This window comes from Peromyscus maniculatus, chromosome 21 (genome assembly GCF_049852395.1).
Source record: "Peromyscus maniculatus bairdii isolate BWxNUB_F1_BW_parent chromosome 21, HU_Pman_BW_mat_3.1, whole genome shotgun sequence".
Lineage (NCBI taxonomy): Eukaryota > Metazoa > Chordata > Mammalia > Rodentia > Cricetidae > Peromyscus > Peromyscus maniculatus.
The window spans coordinates 33,377,597-33,392,975 of NC_134872.1; positions in this window are offsets into that span (position 1 = coordinate 33,377,597).

The following is a 15,379-nucleotide window of genomic DNA, read 5'->3' on the forward strand; positions in this document are numbered from 1 at the left end:
AATGTACTTGCTACTGTGACAGAAAATATCTGATAAGAAGGAATGGAAGGAGGAAGGTTTATTTCTGCTCACAGTTTAAGGATGTCATCTATCACAGTCACGAAAGTGTGGTGGCAGCAGCCTGTGATAATTGATCATGTTATGTTCCCAGTCAAGACAGCGAATGCTGATGCTCAGCTCATTTGCCCCTTTTTGTTCTAGGCCATAGAATAGTGCAGTCCACATTTAGGATAGGTCTCGTCTCCCTCCTCAGTTAAATATTACTGGAAACACATACAAGGATACATCTAGAAGTATGAGACCATGGTGTTTCTAAATTCCAGTTGTGTTGACAATGTAGATTAACTACCACATCCCAGGAATTTCTCCTTTGGAAGACAACTTGCAGCCATCTCCATAGTGAGAGGTTGATGTGATGAAACTTTCAAAAGCTAGCAAAGTTACCCACCATCCCTTACCTTCATCTAGAACAATGGTTCTCTACCTTCCGGATGCTATGACCCTTTAATACAGTTCCTCGTGTCGTGGTGACCGCCAACCATAAAAGTATTTTGTTACTACTTCATAACTATAATTCTGCTACTGCCATGAATAGTAATGTAAATATCTGATATGCAGGCTATCTTGTACATGACACACACACACACACACCCCGCACACCAAGGGGTTGTGACCCACAGAATGAGAACCACTGAAAAGGAGCCATTTCAGGAGCTCAACTGATTGCTGTTAAAGTACCCAGCCCCAAGTTTGAGAGAGGAGAGCTCTTTTGTTCCTTGTCCTCTCCCAGGACCACTTTGTCACAAGGAGAGGGAAGGAAAGGATTGCTGGACAGCTCCAGGATGTACTGACTTCATTTCTGCTTATTGGGAGAGCCACAGTTCCAGTGGCTCTCTCTAGTTAGGACCCTTGATGCCTTCCCACTCTGTGAACATTCCTAGAACTTCACCCCCTCTCCTCCCTCTGACAAACTCTTTATCATTAAGGAATACAGTTGGAAGGTCTGTCCCGAAGTTCATGTGTTAGAAGTCCAATTCCTAATACAACAGTTTTGAGAGGTCAGGTCTTTAAGAGGTAAATAGGTCATGAGGACCAACTCTACACACATCGATGAACTCATGTCCTATCAGAGGAGTAGGTATGTCCAGTCCTCATTTGCTCTCTATTGCCATGTGGCACCTTCTACCATGGCATGATGCAACATGAAGGCCTTTCCAAGTGTGTTGACTATCTTTGGCTTCCCAGCCTCCTCCTGTATGTGTAATAATACATTAACTGAAACATAATAAACTTTTATTACTTATAACTTCCTGGAATATAGTCTCCTGTTACTTCAAAACAGGAGATAGTGCGTTGGTTGGCTTAGAAGTCCCTGCTCATAATTCGAAGTGGGTCTGGATCTCTTCATCTAGATCCATGGACCCCCTGATGTATGAACAAATGTTCAATCACAAGAAAACAAAAAAGAAATGCCTTCTCTATATCCTGCTGAGGTGGTGCATGCCTGTAATCTCAGTGCTGGGGAAGCTGAGGCAGGTAGATGGGCATTTTGAGGCCAGCCTGGAGTACACAAGAAGACACCTTCTCAAAAGGAAGGAGAAAATATTGAAGAGTAGGTAACATGGGTAAAGTTTCTAGGGTTTCTGTGGAAAAGGATATCCTCTCTAAAGCAAAGACAAAAATTTCCATCTTGACTTCTAGCAATGAAGAAAGAACCGTGATGCACAATGGGCCTTTCCAGTGTTTAGGAGCAGCTGGTTTTACATCATGTTGCTAATTGCTTCCATCTGGATACCAAGTGTCACCCATGTCTCCCATGCTTGAGTGAGGCTCACAAGAAGACTTTGCAAGGGCTCTTGGCTTTGGGGCATCCACACATGCCATTTGCATCCAGCAGTATTGAGAGTATCAGCATCAGGAAAAGGTGATGTATGGAGTTTGTAACAAGCTCCAATGGAGAGTTGCATCATGGAACCCTGAGGATTTATAGCAACAATGCTGTCTGCTATAGTCTTCATGTGTTCCCCAAAAGTTCCTGTGTTAGAAATGTAACCTTCACATTCATATGTTGCTGGTATTTGGGATGGATGGTGGTTTAAATGAGAGATGTCCCCCCAGGCTCTCATATTTGAACACATTGTCTCTGGTTGGTGGCAGTATTTGAGGAGGTTTAGGTGCTGGAGCCTTGTAGTCAGGCCTTTTTTTGAGTCTCCAGCTCACAGAAAAAGACATAGAGACATATTAATTATGAAAGCTCAACCTTAGCTTAGGCATGTTTCTAACTAGGTCTTATAAATTAAATTAACCCATTTCTATTCATGTACTTTCTGTCTCGTGGCTTTATTACCTCATCACCATACAGCCCACCCTGCCTGCTCTGTGTCTCCCCTTCTTCTTCCCAGCATCCTCTCTGCCAGGGAATCCTACCTAGCTGTTGGCCATCCATCTTTTTATTAAACCAATCCAAGTGCCACATCTTCACAGTGTATGAAAGGATTATTCCAAAATGGAGCCTTGCTGAAGGATGTGTGTCACCGGGGGTGGGCTTTGAGAGTTTGTCGACTCACTCCACTTCCGGTTTGTGCTCTCTGCTTTCTGCTTTCTGTTGAAGATGCGACCCCTCAGCTTCCTGTTTTGTTTGCTGCCACACCTCCCGAGCATGATAGACTCATCCTTCTATAATCACGAGCCAAAATAAGCTCTTTCTTCCATAGGTTGCTTTTGGTCATGGTGTTTTATCCACAGGAACAGAAAACTAACCAATACAAGAGGTAACCGGGGTTGGAGGAGGTGATGAAGATGAGGCCCCTGTGGTGGGATTAGGGACTTTATAAGAGGAGGAAGAGATGTGAAGTAGCACACTTGCTCCCTCAATTCCTGTACAATTTTCCCCAAGGTTATAGTAACTCATTTGCCCTCTGTTGTAATGTCTGAAGATATCTGAGCTACTTGGACAGGCATTTACCCCTTGAATCCATATGTCACTCACTGCTATTATGACCTAGCAAGAAGTCCCTTTTCAGTTGCTAGTGCTCTGATTCTTAACTTTTCAAAATAAATTTCACTTATTAAAAATTATGCAGGTTTTTTTCGTATTCAGTTAACAGTAACACAAAGTGAACTAAGACACTGTGTTCAGTGAAGAATTACACAGTTTTTTTTTTAAATCACTTCTCCTGGGCTGTTCAGTCCTGAATGAGTTGTATCCTTTGAACCCAACAGATAAGCCAATGACGAAGCAGGTCATTGCCTATCATCACCCAGTTCTGCAGACATACCAAGCCATAAGATTGAGTGGACTCAAGAGCAACTATGTGTAAGGTCTTAGGAGAAATTGGTACATCTAGGATTGAGCACAACCAGGACTAGAGGACCACCAAGCTGCGTGAGCAGGTATTCATGCCCTTTGTAGCATCTACCTCTATGGGGCTGGCTCCCCTAATCTTGACTCATGGTCATGGCTCTGTGGGGGGGAGGTGTGTGTGTGTGTGTGTGTGTGTGTGTGTGTGAGAGAGAGAGAGAGAGAGAGAGAGAGAGAGAGAGAGAGAGAGAGAGAGAGAGGAGGAAGAAGAAAAGACAGAAAGGAAAGCCTGGAGGTGAATTTCCAAATGAACTGGTTTGGTATGTGAATGAAGGAAACTTCAAATGGACAATAAGTACACTGCTTTAAACCATGCCTGACTGACAGAGATCAGGGAGGTCCTCTTGCTGGATCCCACCCCATATTAAGGAGCTATTGGCAGTTGATAGCTGCTGAGGAAGGGAGACTCATTCGTTGAGACTGTAGCCACTGGCAGGTTTCCCTGGTCCAGTGGATGGCCCCGGAGCCATGCACACGTGGGCAGCACTAATTGAACCTAGTGTGTTACTGAAAATAAGAAAGAGGAGGAGAAATGAAGCTATGAGAGGGATATGTTGAGGGGATTCAGAGGAAATTGGAGGGAGAATGAGATAGATATAATTAACATTTCACAAACTATATATAGTATGTGAAATATATCCATATATATGGATATAATATCATACATATTTCAAAGAATATGATAATAAAGGAAAGAATAAGCCATGACTTGAAAGGCAGTGACAAAGGAAAACTGTCCCAAAGGCCAGAGCTTGGGTAAGAATCCTGGCTCCCTGCCTGAGGAAATGGTATGAGATGGAGAAGTGGTGAATAGCTCTCTGACTGGTCAGGGGCCCAGAAGAAACAAACTCGGGAGACGAGAAACATCAGGTTCTAGGAGGCAACTGGTCACTCATGTGGAAGTGACTGTGAAGGGTGAGGACCTCAGCATGTGATATCGAGTGCACTCAGCTGTCCCCACCAGAGTTCTGAGCTGCTACAGGACACTTAGTGGCAGCTCTGGCCTCTGACAAGAAATGTCTTTGGGTTTTAGTAAATGTCCCTAGAAGAAGGTGGCTTATAGGACTTTCCTAATGAAAACCATCACACTAAACAAACGAGCAGACAAGATGACTCAAACGTCTCATTGCGATCAGCCTTTGTCACTTACTATCCCATTGACGTCAGGGTGACCACATGTAATGGCCACCTATGACGGCTGATTTTTTTTAAAGTATCTTTTACTTATTCTTTGACAATTTCATATGTGTATATCATGCGACTTGGTTCTATCCACCTCAACTCCCTGCCTCTCCCCTCCGCCACACCCCAACCCATTGCTCTCCCACCGCCATGTCCTCTCCGATTTTTCTCCCAGTCCCACTGAGTCTGATCAGTGCTGCTCCCTAAAAGGCTGACAGATCTTTTCTGGCTTGCCCTTGTGCGGGTAACCATAGCGGCAGTGAGTTCTCGGGTGTAACTGCTCTGTCGGGTCGAGAACGCAGCAATTCAGAGCACTGCGCCCTACTCTTCCATTCCGTTCCTTCCCACTCTGGCGTTCCTCCGAGGCTTACGGGGGATTTATAAATATGTCCCGCTGAGGGCTGAACACTCCACAGCCAGTCACTTATTCTCAGCACACGGACTAGCAGTTATCAGTTGCTGGATTAACCACTGCCTCTTGTGGAACACAAGCTTCTCTGGCCAAAGTTGGGAGCAGGATATGTAGAAAGCAGCTTGATCACAAGTCCGTTTGGTAAACTGAAAGTTAATCTTAATTGGAGGCTGGGTTGAGATCTGCCAGGAAATTAAGGAAGCCCACATCAGGGTGTGTCTGTGAGGGTGTTTCCAGAGACCATGAGGGCTCTGACTTAATGAATGGTTTAAGTCATTGGTGGATTCAAACTTGAATAGATTCAATCCCCGATACAGCCCAATCAAAACAATCCCGTTTTGAGCGGAGTGTTGGTAAGCAATTGAACTGTGGAAAGTGGAGCCTGGTTAGAGGCAGGTCAGTGTGGGTGTCTCTTTGGGGGCTGTGTCATGCCTTGGCTCCATCTTGCTGCTGCTTTGCTCTGCTTCTGTCTTCGGGAATGGAAATGCTCCACCATTTTTCCCACCACAGTGAACAGAAGCCTATGAAGCCATGAGCAGCATGAGACACTCCTTCTTTAAGTTGTTGGCATGGAGGTGATGAGAAAGTACCTGTCATGTCATGGTTAACCAAGCTTCGAGGCTGAGGCTGCCCCTAGGTATAGCAGCCCAGACTCCCACTTACCAATGCTGATCTCGCTGCTGTCTCTGCCAAATACCCACCAACTCATTTGTTCTCATCTGACAGAAGTGTAGACCAACAATAAACATTCAATATGGCCTCAGTTGTCAGAGTCCAATTGGTCACTTGATGGCAAAATGACTAGGTTCATTTTAATAAGAAAGGCAGGCTTCAGGTAAGAGTTTCCCTTTTCTGCTCATGTGACATCCAGACTGCCTTCCAAGGCCTGGCATAATGTTTGTTTCCCTGGTGAGTCAGTATTAATCTTGTCTTTTCATCCTAATGTGTTGTCATCTGGGGCCTTGCTGTCTCTGGGGAAATTGCACAGTTCCTAGTGACGGGAATTACTCACCTGTGAATGTAAACTCTGAATGTAAACTCACCTACCTAGGGATTATATCTACAACCTTCTCCATGGGTTCTCAGACTGTGGGTTACTACCCCCAGCCCTAATCATCACAAGTTCAGACACCAAACAACTAGTAATAATCCCTACACCCCACAGCCCATGGAAATCACCCTGGTCAGCCAATCCTAAGCCTGCTTCCTAGGCCCTATCCATTCCTTCCTGTGGGAAAAGCCTATAATAAGGCTTGTCCTTAGGTCTTCCACTCTCCCTTATCCTAGACAGGTCCTGGTACTGTTGTACCCATTCCGAGAAACCCCCAGAGACTACCAAGGAGCCGGTTTCCGATGCAAGCACATAAGGGTCCTTTTATTGTCAGGTTCAACCTGGGCCACCTCACCGCAGATGGAAGGAAATGTGCTGGCGGCCAAGACCCCAGGTGTAGAGAGTTTTTAATAGGGAAAAACCACAAGCCAGGAATTACATGCTTGGGACTGGGTAGAAGGGATATGGGGCAAGGTGATTTTTGTGAAACTATTGGTCTAGACTTTCGGTGCGAAGTCACATTTGAAATCATTGGATTCAACTTTTGGCGGGAAACCACAGTCAGCTGAATAGGATTATTTGGATTGCTCAGCAGGATTATCTAGATAGCTTCAAGGGCCGTAAACTGCAGACAGGATGTCTGCAGGAGCATACTGAGCTGTATCTGTTCAAGCTGTCATGGCACATTCCTGAGGTCCTTCCTGGAACTGAGTGCAGCAGGTGGTCTAAGATGGTGGCCCTACCCTAAGAGGGAGTCTGGGTTGCCTTCACAGTACTTCCCCATGCCATCACTGAGGTATGCCCTCCTCTGGGAAACACTGATGAGCTATCTTTTCGGCAACCTTTCTCTTGTTGGCCTCATCCAATTGACATAAAGAGTAAAACTTCACAGTTCTTCTGTAAAACATTAATATGTAGTAATTAACTGGGTAAAATAGATGTTTACAATTTCACACATATACAGCATACACACTGACCACTCTCATCTCCCTCCCCCCTACCATTCCATCCACCTTCTCCTGTCTGTACAAATCTCTTTCTCACATCTCTTTCTCACATTCCTATCTCCTCCTTTTGCTTTGTGAGCCACTAGGATAAACAAAGGGCATTGTGTGACATGGGTTTGAAGCTATCTATTGGAGCCTGGAGGGCTCAACAGGGGGCGAACAATTAAACACAGTGTCTCCCCTTCTCCATGGGACGCATTCTGGCCCATGTACACTATGGGTAAAGACCAATAAGAGCAATTAGCATTTCTTTATCCATATCATTTCCCTCTTTAGAGCCTTCCGAGCTCCTCTTTACAACTCTGCAACAAATAGATTACAGGTTGCTGTGAACCAGTCAGCCACCATACTGCAGAACTTGAGAACGCATTAACAGGCTGCAGATGGCATCAGACTCAATGGCCTGTTTTACAGCAGAAGAGGCTGGGAGTGAGTCTGTGACCGCCGGATTCACTGGTTCTACAAGTCAGGTGTAGAGAAGTGGGGTCTGTTAATGTCCTGGAGCAATTACAGGAGCCAAAGCAAGAAAAAGAGAGTTCCGTGAGAGACAGAGGCGTGCACTCCCCTGCTAAGGCAGCACCTTGCTGGGCAGGGCAGGGCATGGACGACAGCACAAGCTACTGTTACCTCTGTCAAGGCCACTACAGTCTCGGAACTATCGGACCTGAGGTCACCAGCGTGGGGGAGCAGCCCCCATTGGGCGACACATTGAAGTGGAACAGGAAGACAGAGCCACCCGACTCCTCAGCTCCCTGCTGGGTGGGATGCAGCTCTGTGGGGTTTAGTGAGATTCCATCAGTCTTGTTCTCAGCAGGACCCTTCCTCCTCCCATGCTCTTCACAGGTGCTGATCTCTGAATCCATCAGCCTGGCGTTGCTCTAACAAAAGTACCAACTGGTTGGCTGAGACGACAGAAATTTGTTTTCTTGCCACCTAGTCGCTGTAAGTCGAAGACCAGCATGCCAACAGAGATGTTCTCCGAGGTCTTTTCACTGTTGTTCTCTTCCCCCTTGGGTGTGTCCTAATGGTCTCTACAGAAAGATGCCAGTCTTATGTGATTGGAAGCCACCCTAATGGCCTCATTTCAACCCAAGTAACTCCTGTTCTGGGGACCTGAGGGGAAGGGTTCCAACGTGTGAATATTGAGCACACACAACTCAACCTATATTAACCGTCTAAAGAGCGTCTTCATCTCCAGGTTCTATTGTGGAACCAAAATAAGACCAAAATGCTTTCACCCCAAAAACTAAAGGCCTAAGGCTGCTCCTTTTAGCTATAGGCCATAAGTTACTGGAATAGGCCAGAAGTTACTGAAACCAGTCAGTCCAGATTCCAGAAACCAGGAAGTGTAAAAGTACAGAGTCACAAGATAGTCAGGAGGTAATGGCTGCCAGACTATGGAATGTCCTCTCCCTGGCCCCCTAGGCAACTGCTTGACTATAGAATGTCCCAACCCTAGTTTCCATAGTGACTGTGTAATCACCAGATGCCCCCATCTGGGGGCAGCCAATGAAAAATGGTGGTGGGCAACTACTTCCTTAGAAGGAAAACTGAATTGTGATTTCTGGAATTCCTAGACACAAGCCAATCAGAATTGTACCCGTACTAGCATCCCTAAATGATGTAACCTTGTGATTTTTCCCTTTAAAAACTGAGCTTGCAGACAGGTGGGCACTTCCTCCAGCTTCTACTGCGTTGGATCTGTTGGACGAAGTCCCTGCCTAGGCTTGTATTGCATTTGGATATCCACAATTAAACCTTGCTTTTGCATTCTGGCTTGCTCGTCCTTGGTGGTCTCTCTGGGGGTCATGATCTGGGCACAACACTATCTTAGCATCTGCTTTGGGAAAACTGGGCCTGAGACAGAGAGCATCACAGTGAGCCCGGAGTCCCGATGTCAGTGGGCTAAGCCTGATCTCAGCTTACATTTCTCCTCTTTTCATCTTCTCCATCCCAGCCCCTCTTCCTGAACCTTTATGGGTATACACACTGTTTCCCTGGAGAGCAAACAGCCAAGAATGAAGCTGGAGCACAGTAAATTAATACTAACATTAATATTAATATCTAAATAGCTCCTGGTTGGTCCCACTTTCATTCCTGCCACCACCACCGTGGCTCATCTGCCATCGCCATCCAGGCTCCTTTGCCTGGATGTGTGTGTAGCATCCTCAGTGGTCTCCCTGTCTCCAGACATGTCCATTTCCTGTCTGCAGCCCTACTGATCCTCCTGAAGAGTGAGTTCTGTGGCAGGATGCTTTCCTGCTATTACACTGCTGTGTTCCCATCCCTGTAGATGATGTAGTTGAAAGGGAAAAATTAGTAGCCATCTTGAGAGATGTTCCTTCCCCTTCCCCCTCTTCCTCTAAAGGTATTTGCTGACCAGCAGTTTTTGAACTGACCAGAAGTTGAACTTATGGGACGATAAGGCTGGGATAATAAATCTATGTATCCTGGACTTGGCAAAACAAGATATAGGGAGCAATGGGCTCAATTGACTAGAAGTTGAACTCAGGGGAGAGTAGGACTGGAACAATAAATCTGAATGTATATATCCTGGGTTCAGCAAAAGCAGGACATATCTATAGATACCCTGAATCCTGTTAGCCATTAGCAACCTTATGCTTATAGTTCAACCAGTAATTTCAAAGAACTACCTCACCCCCGTTCCCCCTCGTCCAATCCCAAGATATGTAACATTCTACGTGTAAACTTTTTTTTATATAAACCCCTTAAAGTGAGTGCTCATGACTTCCCTCTTTTCACCTACTGTAAAGTGGTGTCGGGGAGGTCCCTGCCTAGGCTGGAATAAATGAAACCTTTTGTCTTACATGGAAAGTTGGTTCCTTGGCAGTCTTGGGGTTGGTGTTGGGGGTGGGGGGTGGGGGTGGGGGCTCACACCTGGCCATTACAGTAGTCTCCCTTTGAACTGAGTTGGTGGCAGACAGAGCTGGAGAAAGGGGCTGTAAATGCCTAGAAGTAGAAGGCTTCGCTTAGGTTCACATGACAATGAGAGATTGTAAGTCCCTTCAAGGAATGTGGTTTTTCGTTTGTTTTTTTCAAGTCAAAGTGAGTGAATAAGAAAAGGTGCAGGGTTTAATTTCCACCAGGTCTCAAAAGCATTCATTGGCACACCAGCCAGAGCCAGGTGGAGTCCCGAGCTCAGTCTGCCGGTGAAGACACAGGAGCAGCAGGATTTCCCACCCAAAGGGCAAAGCAGGGCCTTGGAAGGTGCCAGGAGGAACTTCAGGAGGGAGGGCAATGCAAGAGCCAGATGCCAGAAGGATGGGTGGGCTTCAGGCTGAGGGTTGACCCTTCCCCACACCCATCCCCTCCTGAAACCGACAGATGGTGTTGGAGGAAAGGACAGGATGGGTCGGAGTCTCCATCCTTCAGGCATAGCTTCATGGGCTCTCCTCTCCTTCCTTCCCTCCCTCCTCCATTTCCTTCCCCTTTGTTTTCTCCTCCCTGCCTCCATCCCTCCCTGCCTCTCCCAATCTCTCCTTCTCTGGCTCTCTAACCCATTTCCTCTTCCTCTTCCTTCTTGGCCTCTATCCACCTTTTCTTTTTCTCTCGCTCTCCTTCTCTTTCCTAATCTGATTTCCCCTTTTCTTTTTTCTTCCTTTCCCTCCACACTTCAGTTAACAATGTGTGAACCCTGACCTTTCTTCAGCACAGATTTGACCATGTATGTTTCTTAGCAATATTCTTCCGTTCTTTCCGTGTGTGTGTGTGTGTGTGTGTGTGTGTGTGTGTGTGTGTGTGTGTGTTCTCGAGACAGGGTTTCTCTGTGTAGCTTTGGAGTCTGTCCTGGAACTCACTTTGTAGACCCAAGCTGGCCTTGAACTCACAGAGATCCGCCTGCCTCTGCCTACCAAGTGCTGGGATTAAAGGCGTGCGCCACCACCGCCTGGCTTCCTTGTGGTTTTAAAAAAAACAAAATACCCACAAACCCTTGCTACAAAGAAAGAGGGGGAGTGAATGGCGGCTTTGCCGTTTCCATGGTGGACTCTGGGACTCAGATGAATGAAACTGGGCAAGACTGTTGTGGTATCTACCGTGTTTTGTTCTTTCCGTAACTTACACGGTTCCAGGACAGGATGCCAGTCCAAGAGAGACAGCCTGGAGATCGGGACTTTGGGCGGCCTGCAGTCTTAGTTGAACTTAGTCCTTGTTCCCATGTAGGTTTTTCCAAGTTTGCCTATGAAGGTGAACAGATGAGTTATAAATACAATAGAGGTGTGGATAGACTCTAGCAAGCCTCTCCAGAATGCTGGCTGGCCTCCTGGTGGATAATCGGATTCTCTGGAGAGTGAAGAAGACCCTAAGGCTCATCCTGGGATCCTCCTGGAAGAAAAGATAATAACCAGCAAGAGGTTGTGGAGGATCAAAGCTGAACAGTGTCTTCTGGACATGACAGGATCACTGCATTCATGAACTCATAGATGCTGAGGTTGCCTGCACAGCATCAAACCAGTCAACATGTCAGCATAGAAAGGGCCTAAGGACCCTCACCCCAGGCTGAGAAACTATTGACTCTCGTTGGCCTCTTTGTGAAGAAGAGTCAGCTTTCTTGAAGGGGCTCCAATGGATGGCCCCATACCCATGAATGAGGTAGCACAAGTTGTACACTATGGGTTATTAATAAACAAATAGCAAGTTGGGAAGGGAAGGTGGGGGCAGATCTGGGAGGAGGTAAAGAGAGGGGTGGGGGTGATTATGATAAAAATACATTGTATGCATTCATACAATTCTGAAAGGATTAATAAATATGTATAATGTATGATATATATATATATATATATATATATATATATATATATATTAAAAAGGGTACTAACAACTAATCTTTGAGAGAGTGGGTAAGGCCTTTGCTAACAGCTGACCCTCACCACAAGCTGAGACAGAGGATGAGAAAAGGCAGCCTTTGGCTGGGGAGCAGTAATCTCTGCGACAGTCATATACTCCTTCCTTTCCAGTCCTGGCAACAAATATCATTGCAGCCAAGACGACGAGATGCATGCAGCACCCAGGATGCCCTGGGAAGCACCAGATCCTGTTGCTTTGGGAAAGAGGGTGAGGAGGTTGATAGGCACAGTTAGTGGGTCTCTTCAGGGCATCCTCTGCTGATGAGTCCTGTTCTGGTTTCGGGGGGCGGGGTAGATGTTGCTGCAGAGTACTGCTCAAGACCTAAGGTAGCAGCAGCTCAGGCCTTTTCCAGGTAGGCACTTAGCCTGTGGCTCTGCCAATTTGCCTGGGTTGAATGGCTTGAATATTAAACCTTTGCATAATCCAATGTAAATACAGCCCCACATCTGAAAGTCAAATAGAAAAGGATTCCGGATTTGTATCATTTTACATTATCCAGGCTTCTGCTTTCATCCACAAGAATGAATAAATAAGAGTTGTTTGAGACCAAAACAATTTTCTGGGCAAGGCGGAATAATGTGTTAAAATGAAGAAAAAGAAGAAAACTCCCCCAGAAGATGAAAAGGTTTTCAACCGAGATTGAGCTAGGAGAGATGGAGTCTGCCCGCTCTTTTCCATCTGTTCACCCAGCCTTTTATTGTCAAGGTGATGATAGGGGAGAGCAGGTACCATGGGAGGGAAGGAAGAAAGTAGAGGTGAAGAAAGGTGCCCAGCAATTAGCCCCAAGCCAGGCCGGCTACAGCCCCGCACCGCCCTCTGCATGCATCGGGTGCCAATCCAGTCTCCTCCAGGTCCTCAGATTCCCTTTAGTAACTTAGTATTTTGAGAAGCAGCTAGAGCAAGCCGGCCCATTTGCTAATTCACACGAAGGAGATTCGGCATCATGCTCTCTCTTTTCCACTTTGAGAAAAGAGTAGACATTTCGTAGACTGAGGACTTTTCAGAGCCTTCTAGAATGAGGAGAAGGGGTTCATCACAGGAGCAGACCTCTTCTGACAACTAGGTATTTTTCATCGTGGATTCTCTAAGAAGTCCTAAAAATATGTTTGTTGGAAATAGCTTTCTTGAGAACATTTGTGCAAAAATGACTTCTAGCTTTATTTACTCATCTGTCGGCCCCTGTCAATTGCAACAGGTGCTTGGGTTGGAGAAATGGAAGCAGTGAGCTGAAGTGGCATTTTAAGATGGGCTATTATAGGCTTTCTAGTTCTTCGAACATCAAGACTGCTCTTTTGACTATGAAATATGAAATATGTCTACATGCAGACACACATAGCTTAACAAGTGGCCTGGAAGTCAACTGCCAGTGAGACCATTATTCCCCCAACTCCTGTTCCCACTCGGTACTCAGTCCCTCACCCACACCCCTGACTTCCCTGGCTTTCCTTTTTTTGTATCTTTTGTACCCGTTGACGTCCTAGATATGGACCCTAAATAAAGACGAGTTCCTTTGTCCCTCTGTCCCTCTGCCTCTGACTCTCTCATTATGGTCCAATAGATTTTTGTTTCATTATTTTATAGAAACCAATTTTTTTTTAAAGTCCACCTTATCCTGGTAATATTAGAGGAAGCCCAACTGGCTGGTGTTCCATTGCTAGGAGGTCTAACCCACCTTAAACAGCTTACAAAGATGGAAGGTTCACTTTGGTCCATGGCTTCAAAGCTTTTAGTTCTAAGGTCAGTGGTCACACTGCTCCCAGGCAATGCTGAAAGTGATACATCATAGTGTCAGCATGTGGTGGAGTGAATCTCTTCATTTCATAACTAGGAAATGAAAGAGAAATAGAGGAACAGACTCCAGGGCTCCACCATTCCCTTTGAGGGCACACCCACAATAATCTAAAAGTCTCCCAATAGCCTACCTCTGAAAGGTCCCACTGGCTGCCAACAGCACCACAACTTTCCATCACATCTTTAACTCTGGGGTCTTTGGGAAATACTGAAGAACCAAGCCACAGAGCTCATTTAACGGCCTTTGTGTCTTTTTGACTGGTTCCTTTCATCTTTTTCAAGTCAACTTTATGTTAGTATTGCTCTCAGGAAACGAAGCATGCCCATCCTGACTGCAGAGATCAGTCAGTGCTGACAAAATATGTACCTGTAATGACCACTGTCACCCCTGAGATGTAGAGTTTCTGTCACCCCTTCCCACTTATTTAAAGATTCGGTTTTTAATGTGTCTGTGTGAATATGGACCATCTGTGTCCACTGCCTGCGGAGGTCACAGAAGACTGTGGAACCAAGACTTGGGGTCTCTGGACGAGTAGCAAGGGCTTTTAACCGCCAGGCCTTCTCTCTAGCCTCTATCCTTTCAACTGTTTTTGTGCCCTTTTTGGTGAATTCCTGAATGTCTTAGTTACTTTTTTGCTACTGTAACAAAGCACGGCCTGACCAAGGCAACTTACAGAAGGAAGGGTTTATTGGGGCTTACTTTCCAGAGAGCGAGTCCATGACCATATTGGTAGCGAGCATGGCAGCAGACAGACAAGCATGGTGTTGGAGCAGCAGATAAAAGCTTCCATCCTGATTTTCAAACAGCAGACAGAGAGAGCTGATTGGGAATGGCAAAAGATTTTGAAACCTCAAATCCCACTCCCAATGGCACACCTCCTCCAACAAGACAATACCTCCTGATCCTTCCCAAACAGTTCCACCAACTGGAGACTGAGTATTCAAATATATGACCCAATGGGGGCCATTCTCATTCAAATTACCAGCCTCCCTTCCACGACTGGCTGGTGTTGTTTTATGTCTGTTATTTTTCATTTTCTCTATTTTTTCGGCTTCCTGCACTGAGGAGTGTACTATGGATGAACCCTCACTATCTCTAAGTAGCACTGTGTGGAGGCTTTGCAAGCTCTTGTATCTATTCATCTATCAGTGGTCATTTTGAGTTGCTTCCTGTGTGACCTGGGAACTAAGCTTCTACAAATTGCATACAAACAAGTCTTTGTGTAGACATGGTTTTCACTTTTTTGGTATAAAATCCAGAAAACAGCATCTAAGCTTTGCTGCCAGGACTGGAGAAGGTGGTTGCCCTAGGAAATAGTTCTGCAGCACCTCACACACATTCCATGCAGCCTAGTAGCTGCAATTGTGGGGTCCCAAGAGGAATGTGCTTGTGTGTCAGGGGGGCTTTTACTTGATCTCAAACTGGTTCATAGAGTGAGTTCCAGGACAGCCAGGGCTACATAGAGAATCCCTATCTCAAAAAACAAAAACAAAAGAAGAAAAGAAATTGTCATAGATCAACTAAGGAACACTGAGAATGGGAGGAATAGTCTTCCTCAGGGAAGAGAACACTAATTGGCTATCCGGTACCAAATGGTTAGCCCTGGAAACATATATACAAATAACATTATAGAGATTGAGCAGGCTATATTTAGGAATATATATATATGTGTGTGTGTTTGTACACATGTATACACACACACACACAC